At 53.2% G+C, this 25,454-nt stretch overlaps 1 pseudogene across 1 annotated transcript in view; it reads left to right on the forward strand.

Annotated features, from left to right (window-relative positions):
- LOC308524710 (polypeptide N-acetylgalactosaminyltransferase 11-like) overlaps nucleotides 1–25,454 on the forward strand; it is a 44,301-nt pseudogene that overhangs the window by 13,780 nt on the left and 5,067 nt on the right. Inside the window, exons 2-3 of the transcript in view lie at nucleotides 2,787–2,879; nucleotides 11,723–11,828. The product of the transcript in view is annotated as a polypeptide N-acetylgalactosaminyltransferase 11-like (transcript). The remainder of the gene's footprint in view (nucleotides 1–2,786; nucleotides 2,880–11,722; nucleotides 11,829–25,454) is intronic.

Here is a 25,454-nt window from a genome sequence, read left to right on the forward strand (position 1 = left end):
TCCTCCAGGCCGGGCAGAGTGGGGTTAGCGCTGCTTCAAAGGGATCGGCCAGGGAATGATTTATGGTGCTAACAAGCAAGCACTCATTAGCTTATAGCCCACATTATACAAACACGGCATTGAGCTCTCAAGTTAAGGCCCTAATGCCACTCTAAATTAAATTCATCAGTGTCTTAATTAAGATCTATATTTAGTTCTTAATTAAAGGGGAGAGAAAATTCATGCTGTTGCATAGCAGAGATTTGGAATGGAGATAAATAATCTCTCGGTCCCTAACCTGGACATATGCCCACCCACTCAAGACAGCCCCCTGTCAGGGCAGGCAGTCCTTTAATCCTTCCTTCCTTCCTCATTTATTCCTCTTTTATTTATTCCTCATCTATTTATTGAACCTCTACTATGTGCCAGGCACTGAGCTTTGATTCTGGGGCACAGTAGAGAATAAAATAGAGATAGTCCCTGCCCTCAAATGGCTTACACTGCAGAGAAAAATGCCAATGGATACGTACATGTCTCCACTTTAAACCCCTCCCCCCCCCTCCCCTGGGTCTCCGTTGCTCTCACAAGAAGAAGTCAGACACCCTCAGTGATGCCATGGCTGATGCCTTCATCCCATCAGAGAGAGCCTTAGAGAGTCATGTGGGTCATCCAGGCCCTCCGGCCCCACCAGGCTGGGAAGCTCCCAAGTGGGCCAGCTACCGAGCCGACCCTCTCATCCCATCCAGCAAATGATGAAGACTGGTTGTCAGGAGGATGGGGAAGGGGCCTGTGAGCTCCCCTTCAACCCTAAGACTCTAGGATTCTCTGACACCCACTGGGGCACTGTGCCTGGGAGGGCTTTGCTGAACAGCCTACCAAGGAAGATCACGGAACACAGACCATCACAGCCACAAAGACCTAGGCAGCTGCGCAGGCTGAGTTCCTGGGAGGTCAAGTGACTTGGTCAAGTAAACAGAGAGTCAGTAAAAGGCCAGAATCCCATCTGCTTCGTGCCAATGACTGTCTAGGGGACATGAGCCTGGGTAAGCGGCGCTCCTGCCCTTGGGGCAGCTGGTGGGGAGGGGGAAACCAGTACAATTAGGAGGCAGAGTCTGGACATGGACATGAATCACTAATGAAATCTAACCCCGCTGCCCATCCTAATCCCCCAGAAAATGTCTCTCCAGGGCCCCTGGGGCCCTCCCAGTGGGCAATGGAGTCTGCTGGAGGGGCGTGCGGGGGAGGCTGTTCCAACCAGGACAGCACAATGCCAAGGTGCCTGGCCAAGGCTCCGCTTGCTGGGTCCTGGGTGGAGAGAAACAACTGGAAGCAGAGGACAGGCTTTGCAGGGAAGATCCCATGGGGCTGAGTGGATGTCAGAATGGTTAGCCAAGGAAAGAGACAGAAGGGCATCCCAGTGGGGGGAGGGAGGGGGGAGGTAGTACACAGGTACAGACTCCGGGAGGCAGGCTAGGTAAGAAAACCTGACACCTTTTTGTGAGGCAGGAGCGGGTGGGCAGGCGAGGTAAGAGGTTGGCCTGAGCGGCCTGCGGAAGGCCCTGATGCAGGCACTTCACTCCTGGCTCAGCCTCCCGGCAGCCTCCAAAGAAGCACCAGCGCCCTTGCCGGTGTGGCTCAGTGGATAAAGCCTCAGCCCGCGGACCAAAGGGACCCGGGTTGACTCCGGTCAAGGGCACTTACCTGTATTTCAGGCTCCTCCACCGCCCAGCCCTGACGGCGCGGGCAGGAGGCAACCAGGAGGTTTCGCTCGGTCTTTCCCTCTCTCTTCCATCTCTCTAAAAGATGAATGGGAAAATATCCTAGGGTGAGGATTAACAACAACAAAACAAAGTCCGTGAGACCGGAAGAGAACCGACAGACAAGCACCCGCTTCCCGGGCGCAGCGGGTCCGGAGGCGGGCGGCGGACAGCGCCCAGGAGTTAATTTGGCGCGATGCGCGCACCCAGGGGCCCGCTGTGGCTCGCGGGCCGCGCAGCTTTCTCCTCGCCCCTCCTTCTCCCCATTAGTCAGCGGCTACAGCTCGGCGCTCTGATCCCCGAAATCAAACTCTCCGTCTGAGCGGCGACTGGATGTTGTGCTGATCCGCACTGATTGCGCTGAGATCATTACATTTCTCCCAGGTTCCCGGGAGCTCCGGATAGACACTGATGCGCAGCTGCCCCGGGCGGGTGCAGAGAGGGGCTTTGCGTTGCAACTGTGTCGCCTGGGCCCGAGCGTGCCCGCCGCCCGCCGCCCGCTGCCCACGACCTCGCCGCGCGGGGACCGCGAGGCCCCAGGGAGGTAGTGAAATCTGGAGCATTGGGGTTCGGGGACCCGGGTTTGAATCCCAGCGCCCCCATAAGGGCAGTGAGGTCTTGGACGTGTCAGATCCCAGAGCCCAGAGCCTAGATCACCGCGGAGATTAGATGAAATTCGTGAGAAACGCCGCGGGGTCCTCGCCACCTAGAGCAGGAAACACCGGGAATGGGGAGCGGGGAGGAGCGGGAGGAGGCGCCTCAGCCAAGGCACCCGCCCCCCAGCCGGCGGCGCGCTCCAGGCCGCGCAGAAATGGGTAAGAGAGCTAGCGTTTGGGTGGCGTCGCTCCTCCCCGCAGGCTAATTGGGTGGCGCTTGTAAAGCGCTGCGAGGACAAAACGCGACTCAAGTAATAATTACCCTTAGCCCTGTCCCAACTGCTTTCACCAGCGCGGAAGCCGCGTGGCCCTGGCCAGGCCGTGCTGCACAGCAGGGAGCGCGCGGGGACTGCGGCGGTGTGCGCCCCACCCCTCCTGGCCCTGTCTCTCCCAGGCCCTCCAGAGGTCAGGACGCGAGGACGGCGAGGGGGAGGACGAGGAGCAGGCACAGACACAGCTCACTGCAGGTGTGCCCATCCCGCTCCGGGTGAGGGCCTGGGGATGCCCAGGAAGGGCTCTGAGGAATCCTGCGGGTCTTGGAGGTGTAGGAGTCCGTGAGGGATGGGGGCGCGGTGGGGGGCGCGGTGGTCCTCTGTGCGGACACCACAGCCCTAAGCAATGCCTTCCTACATCTTGCAGGATTTGCTGCCCCTCCCCCGCCACTGCCCCTCCCGCGCCCAATCCCCGGCTGCCCGAAGAACCATGGCCCCATTGACTAGGGAACTTGTTGCCCAATCCCTGCCTCCTCCAAGGCCCAGGGCCAGGGCTGAAGGTTCCTGGGCGCACCCCAAACTCAGAGCGGCTTTCCCAGGCGGTGACCCAGGCAGTGATTCTGGCAGATCTGGGCCTTATGCTCAGAGTGATGCTGCCCTGGGCGTCTGAAGCCCAGGCTGAATATTTAGTTTTCTCCCACCTTCTTGAGGGCCGTCTCCAAGGCCCCGGCCTGGGTCTCCCGTCAGGTAGCCAGCTGGAAGCAGCCAAACCCTGGTCCCCGCGTGCTGGTGGGCACACCGTACTGCTCCCTGGCAATAACCACAGCGATGCTTAGAAAAGTAACAGGGAATGAAGTGCGGAGTTCATTGCCATTTACAAGTGCGGCAATATACATCGTCTCAGTAGGCCCTGAGGAGCCACCGGGGCTCAGAAGTGTGTGTGTGGGGGGGGGGGGGGCGGGGGGGTTGGTAATGCCCTAGGTCCCACCTGGTGGGTGGCAATGATGGGGCAGAGCCTGGGTGCCCTCTCCAGAGCCTGGCAGTCCCTCCAGCCCGCCCTTAGAGTGGCTGGGATCGGACTTTTAAATGGATGCAGCTCTTGCCCACACTGTTGCTCCTGCTGCTTTCCTTAAAGTGAGCACTGATCCATCCACAAGCAGTTTTGCCCAAAGGCGTGTCCTGTTGTTTTCAGAAGCTCCTGCATGTGGCTGAGCCCCTCGCCCTCTTCCTTGGAGGCAGGAAAAGACGCCTCTCTAGTGGGGTGGGAGGGGCTGGATAGAGGGGAGTCCCCACCCTCTGGGAAAGCAGAGATTGGACCACACCTGTCTTTCTCCCCGTAATTCCGAAAACAGTGCTAATAATGTTGGTTGAATTCCCAGGGGACATGGGTAAGATGAGGAGAAGCAAGCAGCCTGGGCCTGGGAGAAGGACAGAGGCAAGGAGACCTTCCCTGGCACCAGGCCTCTCCAGCTCTCAGGAGTGAGATGGCCCTGCCTTTGGCGGCTCTGCATAGAAATAATTGAATATAAATGAGAAGCAGGTGAGCACATTTATTTGATAGTCGATATGTGGACACTTTTTTAAAAAAGACATATGTTTTTATTGATTTTAGAGAAAGGGAGCGAGAAAGGAACATCTATGGGCTGCCTTCTGCCCGGCCTCTACTGAGGATCGAGCTCACAACCTGGGCATGTGCCCTGACTGGAATTGGACCGGCGACCTTCTGATGCAGGGGACCACGCCCAACCAGCTGAGCACACCAGCCAGGCGACATGTGGGCACTTTCTGGTCCCCCGCTGGCATTCTTCCTTCTTGTTCTGAAGTGGAGGAAGAGAAGAAAGCAGTCCCGCTCTGGTCAGGGCTCCCTCGCCGCTGGCTTCCTCCCTCCGCCCCCCACCCCCCCCCCCATCCTAATTCCCTGTAAGGTTCCAAACCGTGTATGGTGAGCAAGTGGCCCCACTGTGTCAGAGGCCCCATTCACTAATCCAGAAATTAAAGTGCCCGGAGAAAACAGGCTAATCAAATTATATATCCTCAGAACCACTTGTAAGCCAGGTACATTCTTTCATCTTAATTAGAAATCTGAGCCGTTCCCACCAGCTCCATAATCAACATTTAAACAGCGCTGACCCCATGGCGCTAACCTTGAGAGCCACACACCCTCGGGGGTGGGGGCTGCCTCCTCCCTGGAGACGGGGTGCTGTGAGGCTGTGGGCAGGTTGAATTGTTAGACTGCCCTCTCCATACCCCATGCCTTCTCTCCCCAAAGGACACACAATCACAGTGTCTCATTTTATCCAATTCATGCTCCCACTACCCTTCTGATGCCCTCCTATAGGCCTCCACCCTAAACCCGATTTAGGGCCTTGTGTCTCTCACCTAACAACTGTAAGCCATCCTGGCTGGCCCACACTCGGTGCTGCAGGTCTGTGCTCCTTCTACAAAGCGCATCTGACCATGTTGATCCCTACAAAATGCTGAGGCTCTTTAGAGCGTCAAGATACAATCCACACCCTGTCCCCCTCGCACAACGCCCCAGGCTCTGAGGTCCAGCCTCTGCCTCCCTCTCTATGTCACTCCCCCATGGCACTGAAGGGGTTCAGAGTGTGCCACCCCAAAACGTGCTACTGTGGCAGCAGGATTCCTTTGAGCTGAAGGCAATTTTTAAAAAACAGACAAAGGACAAACTCTAGCCTCCTCTCTCCAGCAGGCAGGCAGGACGATTCTTAATCACCGGAGACAACTCCAGGCTCTTATCAGCCGGGAGCTGGCACCAGAGGAATCTACATAGCAAATCTCACTAAACAATCCTTATCTTCCTTTATTTACCTTCCCACAGTGGGCCACCTTTAAAAGCCTAAACCCTGTTCTTTGTCTTGTCACTTCTCTACAAATTTATTGCTTTCTTAAGTGAAATAAGTCAGTCAGAGAAAGACAAATATCACATAATCTCACTCATATGTGGAACCTAAGTAACAAAATAAACTGATGAACAGAGTGGATCCAGAGACATGGAAGCATGGAAGAGTGCGGAATCTCAGAGGGAAGGTGGTGGAGGGAGGGTGGGTGGAAGGTAATCAAGCAAAGATCTTGTATGCATCTATGCATAGCCCATGGACACAACAGGGGGTGAAGGCCTGGGGGGGAGGGGGGACCAATGGGGGGGAAAGGGGGACATATGTAATACTTTCAACAATAAAGAATTATTTAAACACACACACACACACACACACACACAAATATATTGCTTTTTGTTAAGCCCAAGTTCTAACCACCTCATTTGAGTTACTCATCACTGAGTTATCCCGTGTGTACGAGCAATGTGTACTAGTATTTTAACTGTTTTTCTCTTGTTAACTTATCCTTTTTCTAGTTTTCATGTCCCAGGCAAGGACCCTAAGATGGCAGAGGAAAGGAAAGGAGCTGTTGTTGCTTTGCCTTCCCTGTAACACTGAGCTGCCGCATCCCCGCGTACACCAGGAGCCTTCATTTTCCGACCATGTGCGCATACTATGCCCCTGCCAGGAATCTTTACCTCGGCTTTACAACCTTTTAACCTGTTTAGTCTTTAAAATCTTGCAAGGAAAGCACATGTGCACACAAAGGCTTGTACAGGAAGGTTCGCAACAGAATAATTCATAACAGCCCCGAACTGGACAGGGCCCAAATGTCCACCATTCGGTGAACGCACAAACTGTGGTACATCCGGCCAACGGACCACGACTCAGCCACAGGGAGGGACAAACCACTGTTACGTGCGACAGTGAGCCTCAGAAGCACTGTGCCAAGGAAAATCAGCCAGACACACAGACCACCTCTTATATGATTCCGGTTACACTAAATTTCCACTAAACCCACCGAGGCCGAAAGCAGCTTGGTGCTGGGTGGGACCAGTGCACGGGCAGGAGGCACTCTGGGGAAGAGAGTGCTCGCGCACGAGCTCGTGGTAATAGTGGCACAACTGCTTAAACACACAAGTTCTGTGAAGTGTACACTTATGATAGGTAAAGTTTATGGTATGAAAAAAATTAAAAGCAATGCTGTTAATCAGTAAAGCAGATGGATGGATGGATGGATGGAGAGATGGAGAGATGAATAGATAGATTTGTGATGAAGTGGGTGGGTTGAGTATTCACTGAAAATTTCTTTCAACTTCTCTGTATACTTTACAATTATCATAATAAACATTGGGGTGCGGTGGGAGTCCTTGCTCCTCTCACTCCACACACATCCATTCTGCAAAGACCTCTTGCGTCCTCTTTGCTAATTTCGCTGACCTTACACAGGCTGCGTCCCTTTGAGGCTGATCTTTGCCCTACCCAGGGTCACTTGAGGCTAGAAGAAGGGTATTGTTTAAGGGATTGAAATAGAAAACAAAACCTGTGTTTTGGGGTTTGGTTTGGTTTTAGTGGCTTGGCAAAATGTGTCTTACCTTTTGACTGCTGGAGCCAGTGCCTTTGGGGAGGAGATGGTTGAATGGCGTCAGGGAGGTCTGAGGCTGGACTAGTGGCCTACAAACCCAGGCCCTTAAAGTAGAATTATCTTAAGGAAAGAGGGTATCCAGGTGAGGTACCTGGGCCCAAGTCAAGGACAGGGAAGTGCCCAGAAGAGGGCTGGTGTGCAAACCTGTGTAGGTACACAGATCTTCCTGGCTGAAGAGCCTTGCACAGCTGGGACTTTGGTAGCAATGGCTGAGGTGTGAGTTTGACCCATGAGTGCTGCAGGTTTGAAGCCCAAAGTTGAGGCTCCACTGTGGTCTGGCGGAGGCCAAGGGTCAGAGGACAAGAGCCTGTGGGCTCTGTCAGTAGGAGAAGCCACAGCCAGTCACAGCCGTGCTGGCCCTCAGGCTGCAGCTCTCTCTGCGCCAGGTGATGGCAAGAGGGCAACCCCATTTGGACCACGATGCCACCAGAATCACTGAACAGTGTGGTGGCCTGAGGAAGCCTCAGGAGAGAAACCCCAGGCTTGTTGCTAGTCAGGAAGGCATGCTCTCAGGCAACCTGACTTCAGGTGTGGGAATGCTTGCTCCCCGAGTGTATGCAGCGGCTCACACCCATTGCTATGGTTTAGACCCTCCTCCCGTGTTTCCTCCTGTACCTGTCTGACTAGAGAGTCAGACCTGAAGGCAGGGGCTGTCTGCCATGCCTCACTGCATCCTTAGCACAGCTCCTGGCACATGGTCGGTGGCCACCTGGGAGCTAGGGGTCCCGATCTGTGACCCCTGCTGATTCCAGCACACTGCATAGCTGCAAGCAAGCCCCTGCCTGGGTTTCTCTGCCCCATTCAGCCACCCCAAGAGGGGAGCTTGGACAGGATGCTTGTGAAGAACTTGACACTTTTGGAGGGAGAGAGAACTGATAACAGAACAGGCTACAAGGCAGAATACCTAACGGAGGAAGTCCAAGTGAGCCTGCAGTTCATCCATTCGCTTATTCATTCCCCACCTGCACTGGTGTCCTCGGGTCCGGGCAGAGCCGTGACCACCGCTGCCTGCTGGGAGGACCGCAGGTCTGGAATATGACGCGATCTCACAGGGCATCCAGGTCCTATTGGAACTGCATCAGTTAGCATGCTGTGGCAAGTCACAAACTCCCTTTGCAAGGATGACTTCAATCATAAGGACCCTGCTGGTTCGTGTAGCGGGAAGAGCAGAGGTCAGGCGACCCGGAGCTGGCTCCCCCAGGGCTCAGGGGTGTGGCAGGAACCCCTCTGCGCTCTCCCCTGCTTGGGCTTCATCTCCTGCCTGGTGACAAGATGAGCTGTAGTGGGTCAAGGCATCGCTCCAGACCTGACAGCACACAGCGCCCAACGAAGCCAGACTCCCTGTAGAGTCTTCCAGAAGCAAGAGGCCTGTTTGCAGAAGCTCCTTGGCTCTGTGCATCTTATTGGTACGAATGCAGACTGCACTCCAGGTTCCTCCACAGTCGCTGGCCAGGGGACCGGGCTTATTTCAGTCATGGGAGCCGCTTCCCGGAGCCACCCTGTGCGGGAGAGTGGTGAGAGCCTGACAAGCAGGGTTCCCATGGATTGTAAAGAGAGAGATGGGGGTTGGCAGGCTGCCCACAGTGTCCGAGACAGCCCCCACGCCGGAGCAGCCAGCAGAGCGGCGAGGCCAGGCCACGGGTGCGCTGGGTGGCAGTGGGCGGGAGTTACCAGCGAGACAAGAGGGAGAAGGCTCCAGGCGCTGGGCTCAGCCTCTGCAAAAGCGCAGCAGGACGTTCAAGGACAAGGAGCTGCCTGGCGGGACTGCAGAGCCTGGGCACGTGAGGAACATAAACCAAACCCAGCTAAAAAGATGAGCGGGGTAACGGGGCGAAGGCCCCCATGCGCTGTGTCAGGGGCTTGAGCTGCAGCCAGTGGGAGCCGAGGAGCCGCTCCGGGAGGTATCTCTAAGGAAGGGGCGGGTGTCTGGTGTTGCTGGGAGCAGCTGGGGTATCTCTAAGGGGAACATCGCTGCACCTTCTCAGGAGAAGCCCTGAGCCCCGGTGTCCTGAGCACCTGAAGCTCTCCGTGGCATCCGCCATAGCTCAGGAGCTTAGAGGTAGGCCAGGCGGCGACGCAGGTGAGCGGCAGTATTGCTGCCTCGCCGTGGGTCGTGTAAGGCGGACAGGGCATGTGGATAAGCAGGTTGAATCCAATCCCTTCCCAGCAGCCCGGAATGAAGCCCCCCCACCGCCCCCAGACATGAAGACAAAGGGACCCTGTTAGCAACAATAGTGCGTCTCAGCTATGCCATGAGCGGTGGTCAATATCCCATGGGGGGTCGCTTCCCCCTCAGCGTTCTCCCCGGGCCCACATGGCACTGCAGCCCTTTCAGCTCCTTCTCGATGGTTACCCTTTAACAGCGCAAACCCCAAATTTCTGGCACCAAAGATACTGTCTTTCCCCTCCCCACCCTACTCCTCCTCTTTACTCCCCAGCTGCTCAGAAGGCCGCCCACAGCCCTGGCTTCATGCTTCTCAACATATTACATTTTTCCCAGTTGTTTGTTTACTGGTCGACCTCCCCTACCAGACTATGGATCCCTCAGATAGGCTATTGCCTTAGTCATCCTGAGGTTCCAGCGAGACAGACTAGAAATTACCCCCACACTAGGCTCTGGCTGGAGGTCCTGGCAGCCCTCCTGGGGCCCTGGCCCGGGACCTGCTGAGCCATCCCCCCAGAGAGCCCAGGATCTGGAAGTTTCCCAGAAGGGATAAGGAGTGGGCCCCAGATCTGCCCTGCAGCCCTTCTCCATCTCTATCCTCAAGCTGAGCCTGTTGGATTTCAGGGCCAAGGATAACATGGGAAAGAAAGATGGCACCCCCAACGGCCCGCCAGAGGGCCATCTCCCATCACAGATCAGGCAATTGGTCCTGATGGGCAGCTGAGAGTGACGGTCAGAAGTCCATGCAGAATCAGCTTTTGCCCATGTGTCTGCCCAGAGGCATCAGGGACCATGATCCCAGTTAAGGTCAAGGGCAGCTTTGTTTCTAGGTGAGAATAGAGACTTAGATCTTGGCAGAGTGACCCATGAATAAAAGATGCTCGATCCATGCATGTTGAATGAACCAAGGCAGAATGAATGAAGCCCCCACTCTCACCTGAGACCAGGCTGAGAGCCTCTGTGGGGCTGCAGCACCCAGGGAAGGGGAGCTCGGCCCCGGATGCCCAGAGCATGCCAAGGGCTGTGCCGAAACGGCTTATCGGGAAATCAATAAGGAGGCGGTCCCGTCTGGACAGGCTGACACGCTGTACACAGGCCTTCTGCAAACACAATCATCTCCTCAGTTATTAATGGGCCCCGCTCGCTGCCTCTTCATTAGTGCTCAAATATCAACAGAGAACCGTTTACTCACTATGGGCGCCTGCTCATGCCGAGCAAATTTGGACAGGGCTAGTCAAACAGGGAGCTTGTTGTTGGGCTAATGACAGAGCCCAGTGTAAAGTTTAGCAGCAGCAGACGCAGGCCGAGAGGGCACCAGCCGGCACTGTCCCCAGGAGTGGCCCAGCGAGGGCTGTGAGGAGGGGCGGTGCCCCGGAGAAGTGGCTGTCCTGAGCCCCAGGCCACACAGCCATGTCCTCCATGGGAACCTTGCTGGATCCCTTCCACTGTGTGTGCAGTCATGACCTCTTCAAATCTTCACATTGATCCTGGCAACCGGCCTGGCAGGAATTGCAAGGCAACGTGGAGTAGTGGCCGAGGCCCTGGCTTAACGGCTAGACAGAGCACAGGGCCAAGTCCGTGCGCCAGCTGTGTGCTAGGTACCAATTAGTTGGCCCAAGCGCGTCATCCCGGACTCCTCTTGTGTAGGTAAGAAGACTGAGGTTTGGACAGATGCGAGACTCCCATCAAGGTTATGTGCGTAGGAGGTGGCGCAGCCAGACCGCAGCCCATTGCTTGCAACTTCCGGTCCAGGATGCTGTCCTCCGCGTCTCCCAGGTCTCTCCACTGCGACGTGCACCCCACCAACTACAGCCCGAGCTGCCCTGCTTGCTCAGCTTGGACCAGCCCAGCTGGCCTACCCCTGAAGGGCCCTCCGTGGCCCACCCCTGGCACTTGCTCTGTGCATGTCTGCATCGCTGTTCTCTGTATCTCTGGTGGAACGTCAACTGAGAGTGGGGACCTTCGAGGCTCACCCAGTCCTGGCCTCTCAGAAAGTGCCGTTCCTTCCTGGGGTCTCCCCAGAACAATCCTCCGGGCTCTGTGAGGGAGGAGCCTTGTAAACTCCCCCCACGCCTGAGTCCTAAGTCCCTCCTCCCAGTGGCCCAGGCTTGGGGAAGGCTTGCACGGGACACAGACACTGTGTTTTCCGGGACCTCACACACACCCTGCGGCCTTGCTGTGCTCATTCGTTCATCTGCTTTCTTAACCTCGGCTAATGCAGATGTCGCCCCAGGGTGACTCTTCTGGGTTTCTTTCTCACCAGTCGCCAGGAATCTGAACAGTCACCCACTTAATGTCTTCTCCTCGGGGCATCACAGGCTCCCCAGCTGCACCAGAGGCCACCAAAAAGGACCACTCCTGTGGTCACAGAATCGGGGCTGCAGGGGGAGGGCAGGGAGCAGAGATCCTGCTGTCAGGACGGCACCTCCATGGTCCTGCCAGGCCCGCCATAACTCCCTGTGCCTGCTGCAGACAGTTCCCATGCATCGCTGGTGTCATGGCACCTCCGTGCTAGGCCCTCGGGATGCCACGTGGGAAGCCTTGTCTGCAGGAGGGCTGTCGGCTGCGCAGGCGCACGGTGAGCACACACAGTGGTCAGAGCTAAGCTGCCCACCAGAGCGGCCCCAAAAGAAGGAAGAGAGAGGAACCTGGTTCTGTCTGGGAGTGGGAATCTTCAGAGAGCCCACCGGAGCACACGCTGGAGGAATGACTCCGTTTCCAGTCAAGAACGAGAAGGGCCTTCCCGGTCATGCTAACAGCACGTGCAGACAGGCATGGAAGAGCACACACAATCAGGGCCACTGAGATGGGACCAGTTCTTGACAATCCTGTGTCCCACACTAGGGCACTTGGGTAGAGAGCTTACACTTCGTTCACTCAGCCACCATTTGAATGGTCTCCATGACAGGGAGCTCACTCCCTCGTGTGCCCATGTGTCCCGTGTCACAGTGTCCCTGCACTGAAGCAGTGCTTCTCCTCCTTCATGACCTACGCCAGCCCCTGAGGCAGGACAGGACACATCACCACTCAGCCACAGAGCACTTACTGAGCGCCCACTGTATACTATACACAGGACAAGAAAGCCAATCCCTGGGGAAGGATGAGCACTACCCGTACAAACCAAAGCAGAGCACAGCCCCTCACGCCATTCCCCAGGCACACGCTCATACACAGGCCCAGTGAGGCTCTTTGTCTCCACCGTAGTGGGTAGTGGACGTACTTGCAGGGCCACGGCCCCATGCCCGGGCCTGCCACTGTCGTGGACACCAGCCAGTTCCCTTGCACAGGACACAGACACTGTGTTTTCCGGGACCTCACACACACCCTTGTGGCCTTGCTGTACTCACTCGTTCATCTGCTTTTTTAACCTCGGCTAATGCAGATGTCACCCCAGGGTGGCTCGTCTGGGTTTCTTTCCAGCAGGAAAGGAATTTTGAAGCTTGAGTCATTTGAATCTGTGGCACTGAAAGGTCTCCTGACCAGAAGGAACAGGAAAATGTCACTGGCTGATGGAAACAATTTTAACGTGAAATGCCACCTTCTAATGATCATACCTTTTGCTGCAGCTGCCAGCAAAACGGCACTTAGCTCTCTCCTGGGGGCCAGGCTCTGATCAAACAGTTCTGTACCTCCTTCTGCCCCCCTTCCCCCCAGAACCATGCATTTCAGGCCATCATGGGCCTCCTGGCAAAGAGCAAGCACCCCCTGGAGGCCTTGCACTGGCCTCCCTCACTCTCTCACTCTCTGACCCTTGGGTGGGGCAAGGGGTTCCTGCTCCATCCACTTCAAATGAGGTCCTGGAGTGAGGGGCCCCTGGGGGCTCCCATAGCACACAATGCCTCCCCTGTCACTACACCCCGCTCTGTGTAGGCGTCTCCTCTTTATCTCCTTTCTCCTCTCCAGACTGAGCTGCACATAGAGGAGAGGGATCACGCCCATCCTGCTCACTGCTGTGTCCTCAGGTCTAGCACAGGACAGGTCTAGCACACAATAGGCATTTTATAATGAACAGATGGAGAATAACGGATGAAGGAAGAAAGAAACCATACCCCTCTTCTGCTGGGCAAAGGAGAACATTTCTGCTTTTCTCCAGACTGCTCTGGTCCAAAGAGGTCCCCCGGAGTGCACTCAGGTGTTTGTGTGTGTGTGTGTGTGTGTGTGTGTGTGTGTGTGTGTGTGTATGCGCGCACGCGTACGAACTCACGCACTCGCACGCTGTCTCATCCAAAGCCATCCCAGGTGGTTGTTCCTGTCCTAAACACCTTCCAAGTCCCCCACCCCGGGCCAGTGGGGAGCTTCAGCACCTCGTGTGGCCACCCAGGCTGACCTCACCTCTCCGCCCAGCACCCCACCCCACAGACACTCAGTCCAGCCCTGAGCGTGTCACATCTCACACTCCGGGCTCTCTACCAGGGATGCCCTTCTCCACCCTTTGAAATCCTGTTTATCCTTCCATCCCCAGTCTAAGAACACATCCCCTGGGAGACAGGATTCTAAAACGCCCCTCCCCTGATCATTCCTTCAAACACTAACCCAGGTGCCACTGTCGGGAGCTCTGCTTATCAAATCAGTGACCTTAAGAGAAGAGGCGATGCAGGTGGACTGACCACAGCCTTTGAAAGCAGAGCTCCTCCTGCTGGTCACAGAGGGCAGTCGGGGCGGTGGAAGCAGAGAAGGATTTGGCCGGGATACTGGGCACAAAGGTGGCAGAGGCCCTGGGGAGAGGACCCCAGAGCAGCCTCTGGGAGCCACAGCGACCACCAGCAAACCATCAGCAAGAACCTCAGTCTGACAGCAGCCAATAGCGCATGAGCATAGAAGTGGGTTTCCCTCCAGAGCCCCCAGGTGAGACTTCCCCCTGTGGGTGCTGAGCCAGGCCAGACTCTGGCCTCGGGAACAGGGGCATCAGAAGCGTGGTGCATGGGATCTTGTGTGTTTTTTCACCATTTTGTTTTTTAATTGTAAATTGTGGTAAAATACACATGACAAGAATTACCATCGCAGCCATTTCTAAAGTTCAGGTGAGCACTGGTACGGACATTGACCCTGTACTTCCTCCCTTCTTGCCACACGGGAGCCCAGCAGGCACTGGGCACCAGTTCCAGTCCCCCCTCGTCCCCCCCATAGCAGGTGGCCATGAACGCTCTGTCTCTCAGCATCAGCATTGTCGGAACTGCTTGGTTTGTGCCATTTGTGCAATGAGAGAAGAGCAATCGCCTCCTCTCCAAAGCCTTTGCTGGCGCCTGTGCTGAGGCTCCTGCCTTCCCCGACCGGCTCCCACTGTCCCCCCTGAAGCCCAGAGCCCAGCCAGGGGCAGCATTAGTGCCCATGTCCCCGTGGGTGGGCAGGACTTGAAGGTCCCTTGAGAGTGGGAACAGGAATGTATCACAATTGGTTCCCCGTGGTGCCTGCTATCATAATAACTAATAAAATGGCAGTTACCATGTATGCATTTGTTAGCATCTATTGCATTCTGTAGTAAGTCCTTAGGTAAGCCTCACTAAAAAACACCAACGTGTTCATAATGAAAATCATGACAATAACTCACCACCTGCTGGCTTCCAGGCTAAGTATCCTATATGTATTCTTTCATTTAAACCTCACTGCCTTATGAGGTCAAAATTATTATTATCCTGTTTTAGAGACGAGAAGAAAGACTCAGAAAGGGTAAAAAGAAGAGCACCAACTCGCCAGGATCACGCAGCCAGTACCTGGAAACCGCGTGCTCACCTCGGGCTGAGCTCATGGAATCGCACAGGGGACCGAGACAGCAGGGCTGGTCTTGAGTGGTTCCGTCGGCCTCTGCACTGGGAGCCACATGGCACTCGCCCTGGGAGAGCGAGCAGGACTCCGTGAGGGTGCCAGGGCACCGCAGGGTGAAGCCACGGTCAGAAGCTGAAATGGGCGCAGTCGTTTCAAACCAGGGGGGAAAGGTAGGGGGGAACTGAGGAAGGGCACCCAATCTCCATTCCTCTTCCTCCGTCAGGGAAGCTCCTCGTTTAACTCCGTGACATGTTAGGCTCCCAAATAAGGTTCCAACCAGAGTCCCACTGCTACACCCGGTCTGGGAACCGCTAATCCTCGCCAGCCTTTCAGCATAAAGATAAAGACTCAGAAAGAGTCACTCGCCCAAGTTCACCCAACCTTTCTGTGGTCAAACGGAGACTAGACCCATCTCTCCTGTCTCCTCGGATGACGGGAGGGTCCCCCGGTGGACCAGCAAGACCCCTAGATTCCCGGGCCTCTGCTGCTGGCCCAGGAGACCGAGGGCCCACTGGCCTGGGAGTCAGCACGGGTGCCAGTCTCGACTCCATCCCCAGCCATTGCGTGACCTGAGGCAACTCACTTTCCCTCCTTGGGCCTCCGGTTCCCAGCTCTGAAGTGAGGGTGTAGGCGGGGTACCTCCACGTGCTTCTCCGCAACGCAGGAGGCTGTGGTTCTGTGCTCCTGGGAAGCCCCCAGCAGCACCCCAGCCTCCCTTGCAGCTCTGGCCAGGGGCACCCCGCCCCCACCCGGAAACGGCGGGGGGGGGGGGGAGGCGCGGGGGGAGGGGGAGACAGAAACACAGAGCAGCTTCCCGGGAGAGTGAAGCCAGGTGCAGAGGCCGGGCCGCGGGCGGAGTCGGCCGGAGGCGGTGATTTAATAAGGGCCCACTTGGAAATGATATCGCCCCAAATAATATAATAAACCCTAATTTACTCACATTTATCTCCCAGGGTTTTTGGGGGGAAGCATAATCTCGCCTGCTCTACAGTGATGGATTAGTGCAATGGAAACTCCACTGGGAAATAAAAAAATACATCTTGTAGTTTTTGACGTGTTATTATTCAGTGTTATCTCGTATGCCTCCTTCCAGGCCCATTACTCATGTTCACTGTTTCCCTTCCCTTCTTAAAAACCAGGGCTGCCAGCACGTGCCTCCCTCTCCATTTGCCTGAGCATCGCCTGTGTTAGGCTTTCCTGGGCTGGGGGGGGGGGGGGGGGGTGGCGGGGAGGCCATCCTTCCGGAAGATTCCTCAGGGGATAATGGCCACTGCGGTGGTCTGTGGTGGGCACCTCCCCTCTCCTTTCTGCAGCTGGGATCAGAGCTGCGCCTGCCATTCTCCAGGAGCCAACCTGGCCCCTGACCTCTGAAGGGGCACTGGAGCCCCCAGCCTCTGACCTCCAGGGCTGAGCTGGCTCAGGGGTTAAGGGTAGGAAACTCTCAAGCAAGAAGAGGACACAGATCACCTCTAGGAACCTGAGGGCAGCCAGTACAGCAAGGACTCGCAAGGAGGTGGGGAGCAAAGGACAGGGGGGGTTCTGGGTCTTTCCGTGACTTCCCATTCTCTCTCCCTCTCCTTCCCTCCATCTCTCTCTCTCTCTCTCTCTCTCTCTCTCTCTCTCTCTCTCCCCCTCCCTCCCCCTCTCCCTTTCCCTATTCCTCTCCCTCTCCCTCTCCCTCTCCCTCTCTCTGTTCCTCTCCCTCTCCCTCTCTCTGTTCCTCTCCCTCTCCCTCTCTCTGTTCCTCTCCCTCTCCTCTTTCCCCCTCTCTCCCCTCTCCCTGCCTCTGTGAATCTATTTCTCATGTCTTTCCCTAGAGACTGGCTTTCTTTATATGATTCAAATGGGCCACCCCTGTTCCTGTTCTCCATCATCTCCCAGATGCAGCATCCCACCAACTGTGCCCTGACTCCCCAGTTCCAGAAGAGAGCCCTGAGTGGCCCAGCGTGGGCCAGGAACCCACCCCGGCCCAGGCAGCCACGGGAATGGAGTGAGGGGAGGGTGTGGTTGAGGCCATGTGGTATTTTCATGGCAGTCAGGCCCAAGGCTTCAGGGGACAGTTCTGCAGGAAGAGGTGCACGCCAGGTAGGCTCTCTAAGGGGTGACTGCTATTATGTAACCCCTCTAAGGCTGTTGCTTCCTTATCTGTAAAATGGGGATGGCGACAGAAGGAAATGAGGCATGAAAGAAAAGGTGCTCTGTGAAGGGGGCTGGGCTAGCAGTCAGCCCTTCAGGCCTCCCAGTTTCTGCCGGAACACCCTCCCTGTGAGAAGAAGCAGGCAGCCCCCTGGGATCTAAGCATGGCCAGGCCACCGAGGGCCGCAGGGGGGCCACCTGGGTGGTCCGTGCTGCTTCCCCAGCCTCCTGAAGGCCACGGTTGCAAACCTGCCTCCCCAGGAGAAGGAAGAAAGGAAGGAAGGAAGGAAGGAAGGAAGGAAGGAAGGAAGGAAGGAAGGAAGGAAGGAAGGAAGGAAGACGGAAGGCCTGTAGCACCCTGGAGAGGCCACGCAAAATTGCTGATAAGCAGGTGTGACCAAGTCTTAACAATAATCAGTTACCAGCTGAGAACTTGTCCACGCCAGGGTCTAATGCAGGGGTGGGCAAATTTTGACTCGAGGGCCACAATGGGTTCTTAAACTGGACCGGAGGGCCGGAACAAAAGCATGGATGGAGTGTTTGTGTGAACTAATATAAATTCAAAGTAAACATCATTACATAAAACGGTACGGTCTTTTTTTTGTTTTATTCATTTCAAACGGGCCAGATCCGGCCCGCGGGCCGTAGTTTGCCCATGGCTGGAATGGTTCCTCCGCAGGTTCAACCTTGAAGAGGTAGTGCCTCACATGCCCCGGTGCCCATAGGAGCCTGTGTCCTGCCTGCTGATGGCAGGAAACTGCAGGCAGGGCCCCAAGAGAACCTGGGGTCTCTCCCCTACCTGGGGTTCCAGGCACAAAACCTCCCCAGGCTGTGCCCTGCACGCCCTGTCACTGCCCGGGAGCTGGCCTCCGTCCGCACAGGTGTCTGCAGGAGGTCCTACTTGGCTGAGATCCTTTGGATCTGAAAGAAGTCAAGCTCCCAGGTCAAGAAAACCCCTTTGAAGTCCCCTTGCTCTTCTCCTCCACTGACACTCTGCTGCCCTCACCACCACCTGCTCGCTAGACCTCACCCCTCATGGACACTTGGGATAAACAGACGCCTCTGTAACTCTTTGCACTGACTGAGGCCATTCGTATATCTCCTCTTATTTCACACAACTTATGGGGTGGATTCTCTTCATCCCATTTTGCTGCTGAAAAATGTCACCTTCAGAGAAGCTGATGAATTTGCCCAAGATCACACAGCTATGAGCAATATTCTCACCTGCATCTACCTTCTCCAGAGCCTGTGCTCTTTAGAGAAACCCTCGCAATTGCATTGACCAGCCTCCCCTTGGCCTGACTCTCCCTTACCCTGAGAAGCTGACCTGGGCCCACGGCTTCATCTGAGGTGCAGAGAAGTGGCTCTTTTTTTATTTTTTTTTTATTTTATTGCTTAAAGTATTACAAAGGGTATTACATATATGTCCTTTTTTTCCCCCGCCCTTGACAATCCCCTGGCCTCCCCTACCCCCCAGTGTCTTATGTCCATTGGTTATGCTTATATGCATGCATACAAGTCCTTCAGTTGATCTCTTACCCCCCTCCCTCCTGCCCCCCAACCCTCCCCCGGCTTCCCGCTGCAATTTGACAGTCTGTTTGAGGCAGCTCTGCCTCTGTATCTATTATTGTTCATAAGTTTATAATGGTCTTTATTATCCATGAATGAGTGAGATCATGTGGTATTTTTCCTTCACTGACTGGCTTATTTCACTTAGCATAATGCTCTCCAGTTCCATCCATGCCGTTGCAAATGGTAAGAGTTCCTTCCTTTTTAGAGCAGCATAGTATTCCATCGTGTAGATGTGCCATCGTGTAGACAGTTTTCTAATCCATTCATCTACTGATGGGCACTTAGGCTGTTTCCAGATCTTAGCTATGGTGAATTGTGCTGCTATGAACATATGGGTGCATATATCCTTTCTGATTGGTGTTTCTGGTTTCTTGGGATATATTCCTAGAAGTGGGATCACAGGGTCAAATGGGAGTTTCAATTTTTAGTTTTTTGAGGAAACTCCATACTGTCTTCCATAGTGGCTGCACCAGTCTGCATTCCCACCAGCAGTGCACAAGTGTTCCTTTTTCTCCACATCCTCTCCAGCACTTGTTGTTTGTTGATTTGTTGATGATAGCCAGTCTGACAGGTGTGAGATGGTACCTCATTGTTGTTTTGATTTGCATCTCTTGGATGATTAGTGACTTTGAGCATGTTTTCATATGTCTCTTGGCTTTCTGAATGTCCTCTTTTGAAAGGTGTCTATTTAGATCCTTTGGCCATTTTTTGATTGGATTGTTTATCTTCCTTTTGTTAAGTTGTATGAGTTCCCTATAAATTTTGGACATTAGGCCCTTATCAGATATGACATTGGCAAATATGTTTTCCCACACAGTGGGTTTTCTTGTTGTTTTGTTGATGGTTTCTTTTGCTGTGCAGAAGCTTTTTATTTTGATGTAGTCCCATTTGTTCATTTTCTCTTTAGTTTCAAGTGCCCTAGGAGCTGTATCAGTGAAGAAATTGCTTCGGCATATGTCTGAGATTTTGTTGCCTTTGGATTCTTCTAGAATTTTTATGGTTTCCCGTCGTACATTTAAGTCCTTTATCCATTTTGAGTTTATTTTTGTGTATGGTGTAAGTTGGTGGTCTAGTTTCATTTTCTTGCATATATCTGTCCAATTTTCCCAACACCATTTATTTGAAGAGACTATCTTGACTCCATTGTATGTTCTTGCCTCCTTTGTCAAATATTAATTGAGCATACTGGTTCAGGCCGATTTCTGGGCTCTCTATTCTATTCCATTGATCTATATGTCTATTCTTGTGCCAGTACCAGGCAGTTTTGAGAACAGTGGCTTTGTAATACAGCTTGATATCTGGTATTGAGATCTCACCTACTTTGTTCTTTCTCAGGATTGCTGCAGCTATTCAGGGTCTTTTTTTATTCCAGATGAATTTTTGGAGAGTTCGTTCTAGATCTGTGAAGTATGCCGTTGGTATTTTAATGGGAAGTGCATTGAATTTGTAGATTGCTTTGGGTAGTATGGACATTTTAATGATGTTGATTCTACCAATCCATGAACACGGTATGTTCTTCTATCTCTTTATGTCTTCCTCTATCTCTTTTTTCAACGTCCTGCAGTTTTCTGAGTAGAGGTCTTTTACCTCTTTAATTAAGTTTATTCCTAGGTAGCTTAATCTTTTTGGTGCGATGGTAAATGGGATTGTTTTTTTAGTCTCTGAGAAGTGGCTCTTGACATGAAATTGAAAGACCTGGACTCCTCAAGTGGCAGTTATGCTCTTACTACCCACATAATCTTGGGCAAGCTGTTTAACCCTCCTCATGCCTCAGTTTTCTCATCTGAGAAATGGTAAGAATATTTTCTACTTCACAGAATTTTTAGGAGGGATCAAAAGACCTAGCCAGCTGGAAGTCGTCGTCATCATCATCATCATCATCATCGTTCTTGGCCTTCAGATACCATCCTATGATGGCCAGCCAACAGCATGTGTATGGATAAAAGTGCAAGCAGGTCCTTCATACATTTCCGTGCATATTAGTGATATGTGTGTCCATGTGCCTTCCTCTCTCCCCTGGTGTCTCCTTGCGTGAATGTGTCTTTGTGTGACCACTTTCATGAACAGATTTCTCAGTAATGGAGAATTCACTGACCAATATTTTCACCCCATCCTGACTCCAACACAGGTCCCAGCCAGAGGCAAAATTATGACGCTGTCTTCAGTGACCTGCTCAGGACCTCCAATGCTACCCCTCAGAAGCCAGAGGCGCTTTATTCTGGCACACTCCCAGCCCATTGCAACCCCCACCCCTTCAAGATGTACCTCACCTGTGCTGTATCTCCTCTCAGCTAATATATCTGCATTTATAGGCTCTTTAAAGCTTCTCTCAGACTCTCAAAGGTAGGATGGCCTGGAGCCTCTCCAAAACAGGGATTAATTTATTAATCCCTTCTGCTCGAGCAGTCCTATCTCCAAATACAACAGTCATGGGCCAGCCTGGTGGTCTGTGAGCTCAAGTTCATTGGTACCCCAAATTGCATCATCTTAGAAATACTAATGCCACTCCATAGCACTGGATTCCACCACCTTATCTGTTGGAGTAGTGGGTCTTGAGCAGTCCTTAGATCCTGTCCAAGGTGCTGATGTTTTTCTTGGTTGGCATAGTCTCCTTGTGTGTAACCAGTACTCCCTCCAACAATAAGGCCCATGAACACAGAGCCTCGGAGAGTGGATCAAGGTGGAAAAGGCACAGTCTACATTTCCTACGTAAGCTTCAATATTTGCCTCTGTAAACAGGGATAAGAATAATGACTCGCAATAGTCATTGTGAGAATTACATGTGTTGCCTCCTGCATGCCCCCCACTGGAATCGAACCCTTACCTCCTGGTTCATAGGTCAACACTCAACCATTGAGCCATGCTGACTGGGCAACACACTTGCTTGTACTAAATTTCTCCAACACACAGTTTCTTCTCTCATAAAGGGAGGTCAGTAACCCCCTCCTGGAGTTTCTTTGGGATGGAATTTTTCAGTTTGTAAATAGCATGTACTAGATCAGTGATGGCGAACTTATGACACACATGTCAGAGGTGACACGCAAACTCATTTTTTTTGTTGATTTTTCTTTGTTAAATGGCATTTAAATATATAAAATAAATATCAAAAATATAAATCTTTGTTTTACTATGGTTTCAAATATCAAAAAATTTCTATATGTGACACAGCACCAGAGTTAAGTTAGGGTTTTTCAAAATGCTGACACGCTGAGCTCAAAAGGTTCGGCATCACTGGGCTAGATAGTAGGTGTGGCCCTGTCCTTTCCACACTCTGCATTTCCCCTCCATCGAGTCCCTTTCCTAATGTCCCTGGCCTTCAGTCTTCTCCCCGGAAATTCTGTCTCCCTTATGTCAGACTGGGTTGGATTCTCCTAGAAGAATTTCTGGTCAGGCCTCTATCACCATCACCACCTCTCTCCACCTTCATTAGGGACAGAGTCTTTTGAGAAGAGTTACCCTGACTTCTGTGCAGGGAGTGGCCTGTCAGAAAGCTGGCTCCAGGGCAGTCTGAGCTTCCTCATCCATGAGAGACAGAAGAGCTGTAATTGTCTGGCATCACCTCCCCTTACCTTCTAAGTAAGCTCCCTTCTCAGCTGGGCAGTGCTCCCCTCTCTCTTGGCTGCTCTCTGCCATTGGCATGGCCTCTCCCACCCAAGACAGCCCCTCAGGCCCCAACAGCCTCAGCTTTCCCCCAGCATCTGGCCTCATCCTTTGCTCTCTGCTTTCCTCTTCCTGTCTCTTCCTCTCATGTAAAACCCCAGTCTTGCTTCTAATGCAGAAATGGAATTATCTACAAGGATTTGAAAGGACAAATGTGCAGGGAGCCAAATGGCACTAGGATCTCCTCTTTCCCTTTGATAAATTCCTTGGCTGATCCAGCAGTCTTTCAATTAGGTGGATTAAACTGTAATGGCGAGCTCTAGGAGGGAGGGAGGAGCTGCTTGGGGAAGACAATAAGTTCTGTCAGAATGAGCTCATGTCTCCAAAGGGGGAGTCCCCTCTCCAGGAGGTGGACTGCACCTCTTATTATGCCCAGCACTTTACAGCTTGAAACATCTTTTTCATCGTCTGTATCTCATTTGCTCTTAACAGAACACTAGCTATTTTATCAATAATAAAACTGAGGCTTAGAGAGTAAATGACCCAAAGTCACACAACAGAGCCTTAGCTTGGCCCCGGCAATCAGGGTGCTCCTGTGGCTCCCTGCCCTGTCCAGGCTCCCAGCTGCCCCATCACATAAGACACAAAAGTCCCCGGGAGCTGGGAGAGCAGAGAGCTCAGCAGCTGCCCCATCCTTAGACATGCATGACTGCGTTTGGGCAGGTGATTCCATTAGACTTGAGAAAATGAAGTGCCTGTTCTGTAGCCTCCAAAGGCAGCAAAGCCTTAGACTCCAGAGTTTTCCAGACTTCAGTACCAGGGGGAGGTCATGGCTGGTTGAAGTGTGCTATACGGGCTACAAGGTTCAGTAGGTGATGTTGACATGAAGGAGGGTTTTTCAAGGGGCTCCACCTAGGTCTTTTCCAGTGAGACTTCTGCACAGAACATGGTCCCTTGGAAGCAGATGACTGGGACTGATAAAATAGCAATGCTGTCTCTTGGTCCCTTCATCATGCCCCCCACATGCCCCACCCTCCATGCTCCACCACTGGCTCCCTTTTGGCAGTAAGGGACCGTCCGAGAGGTACTATGGAGTTTCCTGCAGAAGATTAGGTCTAAATGGTTCAGAAAAGGGATTCTTGCTATTACTCACCCTCACTACCACTCCAACCAGGAGGCCAGTGGCTGCAGCAATGCCCTCAACCTCTCCACTGTGGCCCTCTCCTCCAGAGTCAGCTCGAAGAGAGGGTGGCCTTTGGTTTGGCCCTGAGGACACAAATGAAAGTATGCTCCTGGGTCCCTGGTCCAGAGGAAGGAATTGCAGAATCACACACGGGCCCAGACTTAGGCAAAAGTCTGACACCTTAAAATCAGAATGCTGTCAGGCTCACACTAAGTCAGCCTGGAAATGCATCCAACCAACCTCTCACACTACCCATGTGGAAACTGAGGCTCAGAGACAGAGGTGACTCTCCAGGGCCAAATGGTGAAATCATTAAAGATCTAGGAATAGCACCCCAGTCTCCCAACATCTAGTCCTGGACCCTTCCCATGCCTCCTTATGATGGGTCAAGCTGCTGCGCTGTGGGAGGGGTGACTTAGCCATGCCTAAGAGTGGCTCTAGAAGACTGAGAAATCCCCTAAATGTGGTCATTGGTTAAGAACTTTAAAGTGTCTTTATTATATATAAGACATCTTCTGAATTGCCAGGTCGCCTTGTGCTTACATGTATCATTAGTCATTAAGCATCTATTGTATGCAGAGTGGTAGAGTAGATATTGTGGGACCCAGGAGAACGGGGGGGGGGGGGGGTGCATTTCCAGTCATCCTGAAGCTTCCTGCAAGATGAACATATATTCACTCCGCAAGCATTCATTGAGATCCCACAAGGCACGTTGAGGGGTTAATATGAATAAGATAATATGATGAATAAGATTCCTGTCTTCCAGAAGCTTCCATTCTAGTGGACAAGCAGAGCTTACTAGGCATTTATGACATGCTGGAGGCTTTTCCATGTGCTTTACCTGTATTATCTCATACCATCTGCACAAGATCTGTGAATGCTCACTTTATGGATAAGGAAATACATCCAGAAAAGTTAAGAAACATACTCAAGGTCACCTATCACTTAGCCACGCTGGAATTTGAACCCTGGTAGCTCAACTTCAAAGGCTGTGTACTTTTACTTGCTTTATTACTGCATTAGGTTAGTGTGAAAAGGTTCCAAAGGACATATATCTTCCCAAAAGTGACTGTGCAAACTGCCTGCACCAAAGCTGGTGGCACGCACCCACCTTCATCCCCAGGGCCCCAGTGACCAGCATCTCTGTAATCTATAGGCCTATGGGATTCTAATGTGGATTCAAGTCTCTCTGGCCCTGCGACATTCCACCCTGGTAGTGAGTTACTGTTTTAATTGAGACTTCACTTAGGTAGAACTCATTGCCTCAAGTGCAAAAGATTCCAGACACCCCAAATCCAAGGTCAAGTTTGGCCCAAGCCAGCTCTCTCCCCTGGTTCCTCTGACTGCAGTTGTAGAGTGACAGGAGGCTGCAAGCAGTCCCCTGAGAGAGAGGCCATCCCTCCTGAAAGACAAATGGCCTTGTATTCTGTGGAGACGGCCCTGATGCTCTGTGGCCTTTGGATTAGTGAGTGAGAGCAGTGCCCTGACAGGTCAGTGCTGTCAGCAGAGAGGATGGGGTTGGTGAGCAAGCAAGGGACCCAGGTGGGGAGAGGTGACCCTGTCACTGAAGAGGAGCCAGCCTGTGACAGCAGTTTAGCAGCTCTAACGAGCAGCCCCGCTCCCCCACATCAATGCTGACATCTCTGTTTGCTCAGGCAGCAGCACCGTCTGTCTGCCGGTCCAGGCCCTGCCTCCTCCCATCCAGTCTGCCTGCAGCCGCTGCCAAATGAATGGCTGCGTAACAGTGAGAGGGACAGCTGAGAACAAACCCCGGGGTTGGGACCCTCAGGGGGGACTTCGGCACACTTGCATGGGCCCTGGATTTGGCAGAGATAGGAAGTGGGGGTCACCTTGGTAAGCTGACATTTACCAAGGACCTACTATGTGTGGGTCCCAGGCCAGTCTGCTTTGGGAATTTGGGAATGAACAAGACTAATCCAGTCCTATAAG

Source organism: Myotis nattereri, assembly GCF_964212035.1.
Source record: "Myotis nattereri genome assembly, chromosome: 9".
Taxonomy (NCBI): Eukaryota; Metazoa; Chordata; class Mammalia; order Chiroptera; family Vespertilionidae; genus Myotis; species Myotis nattereri.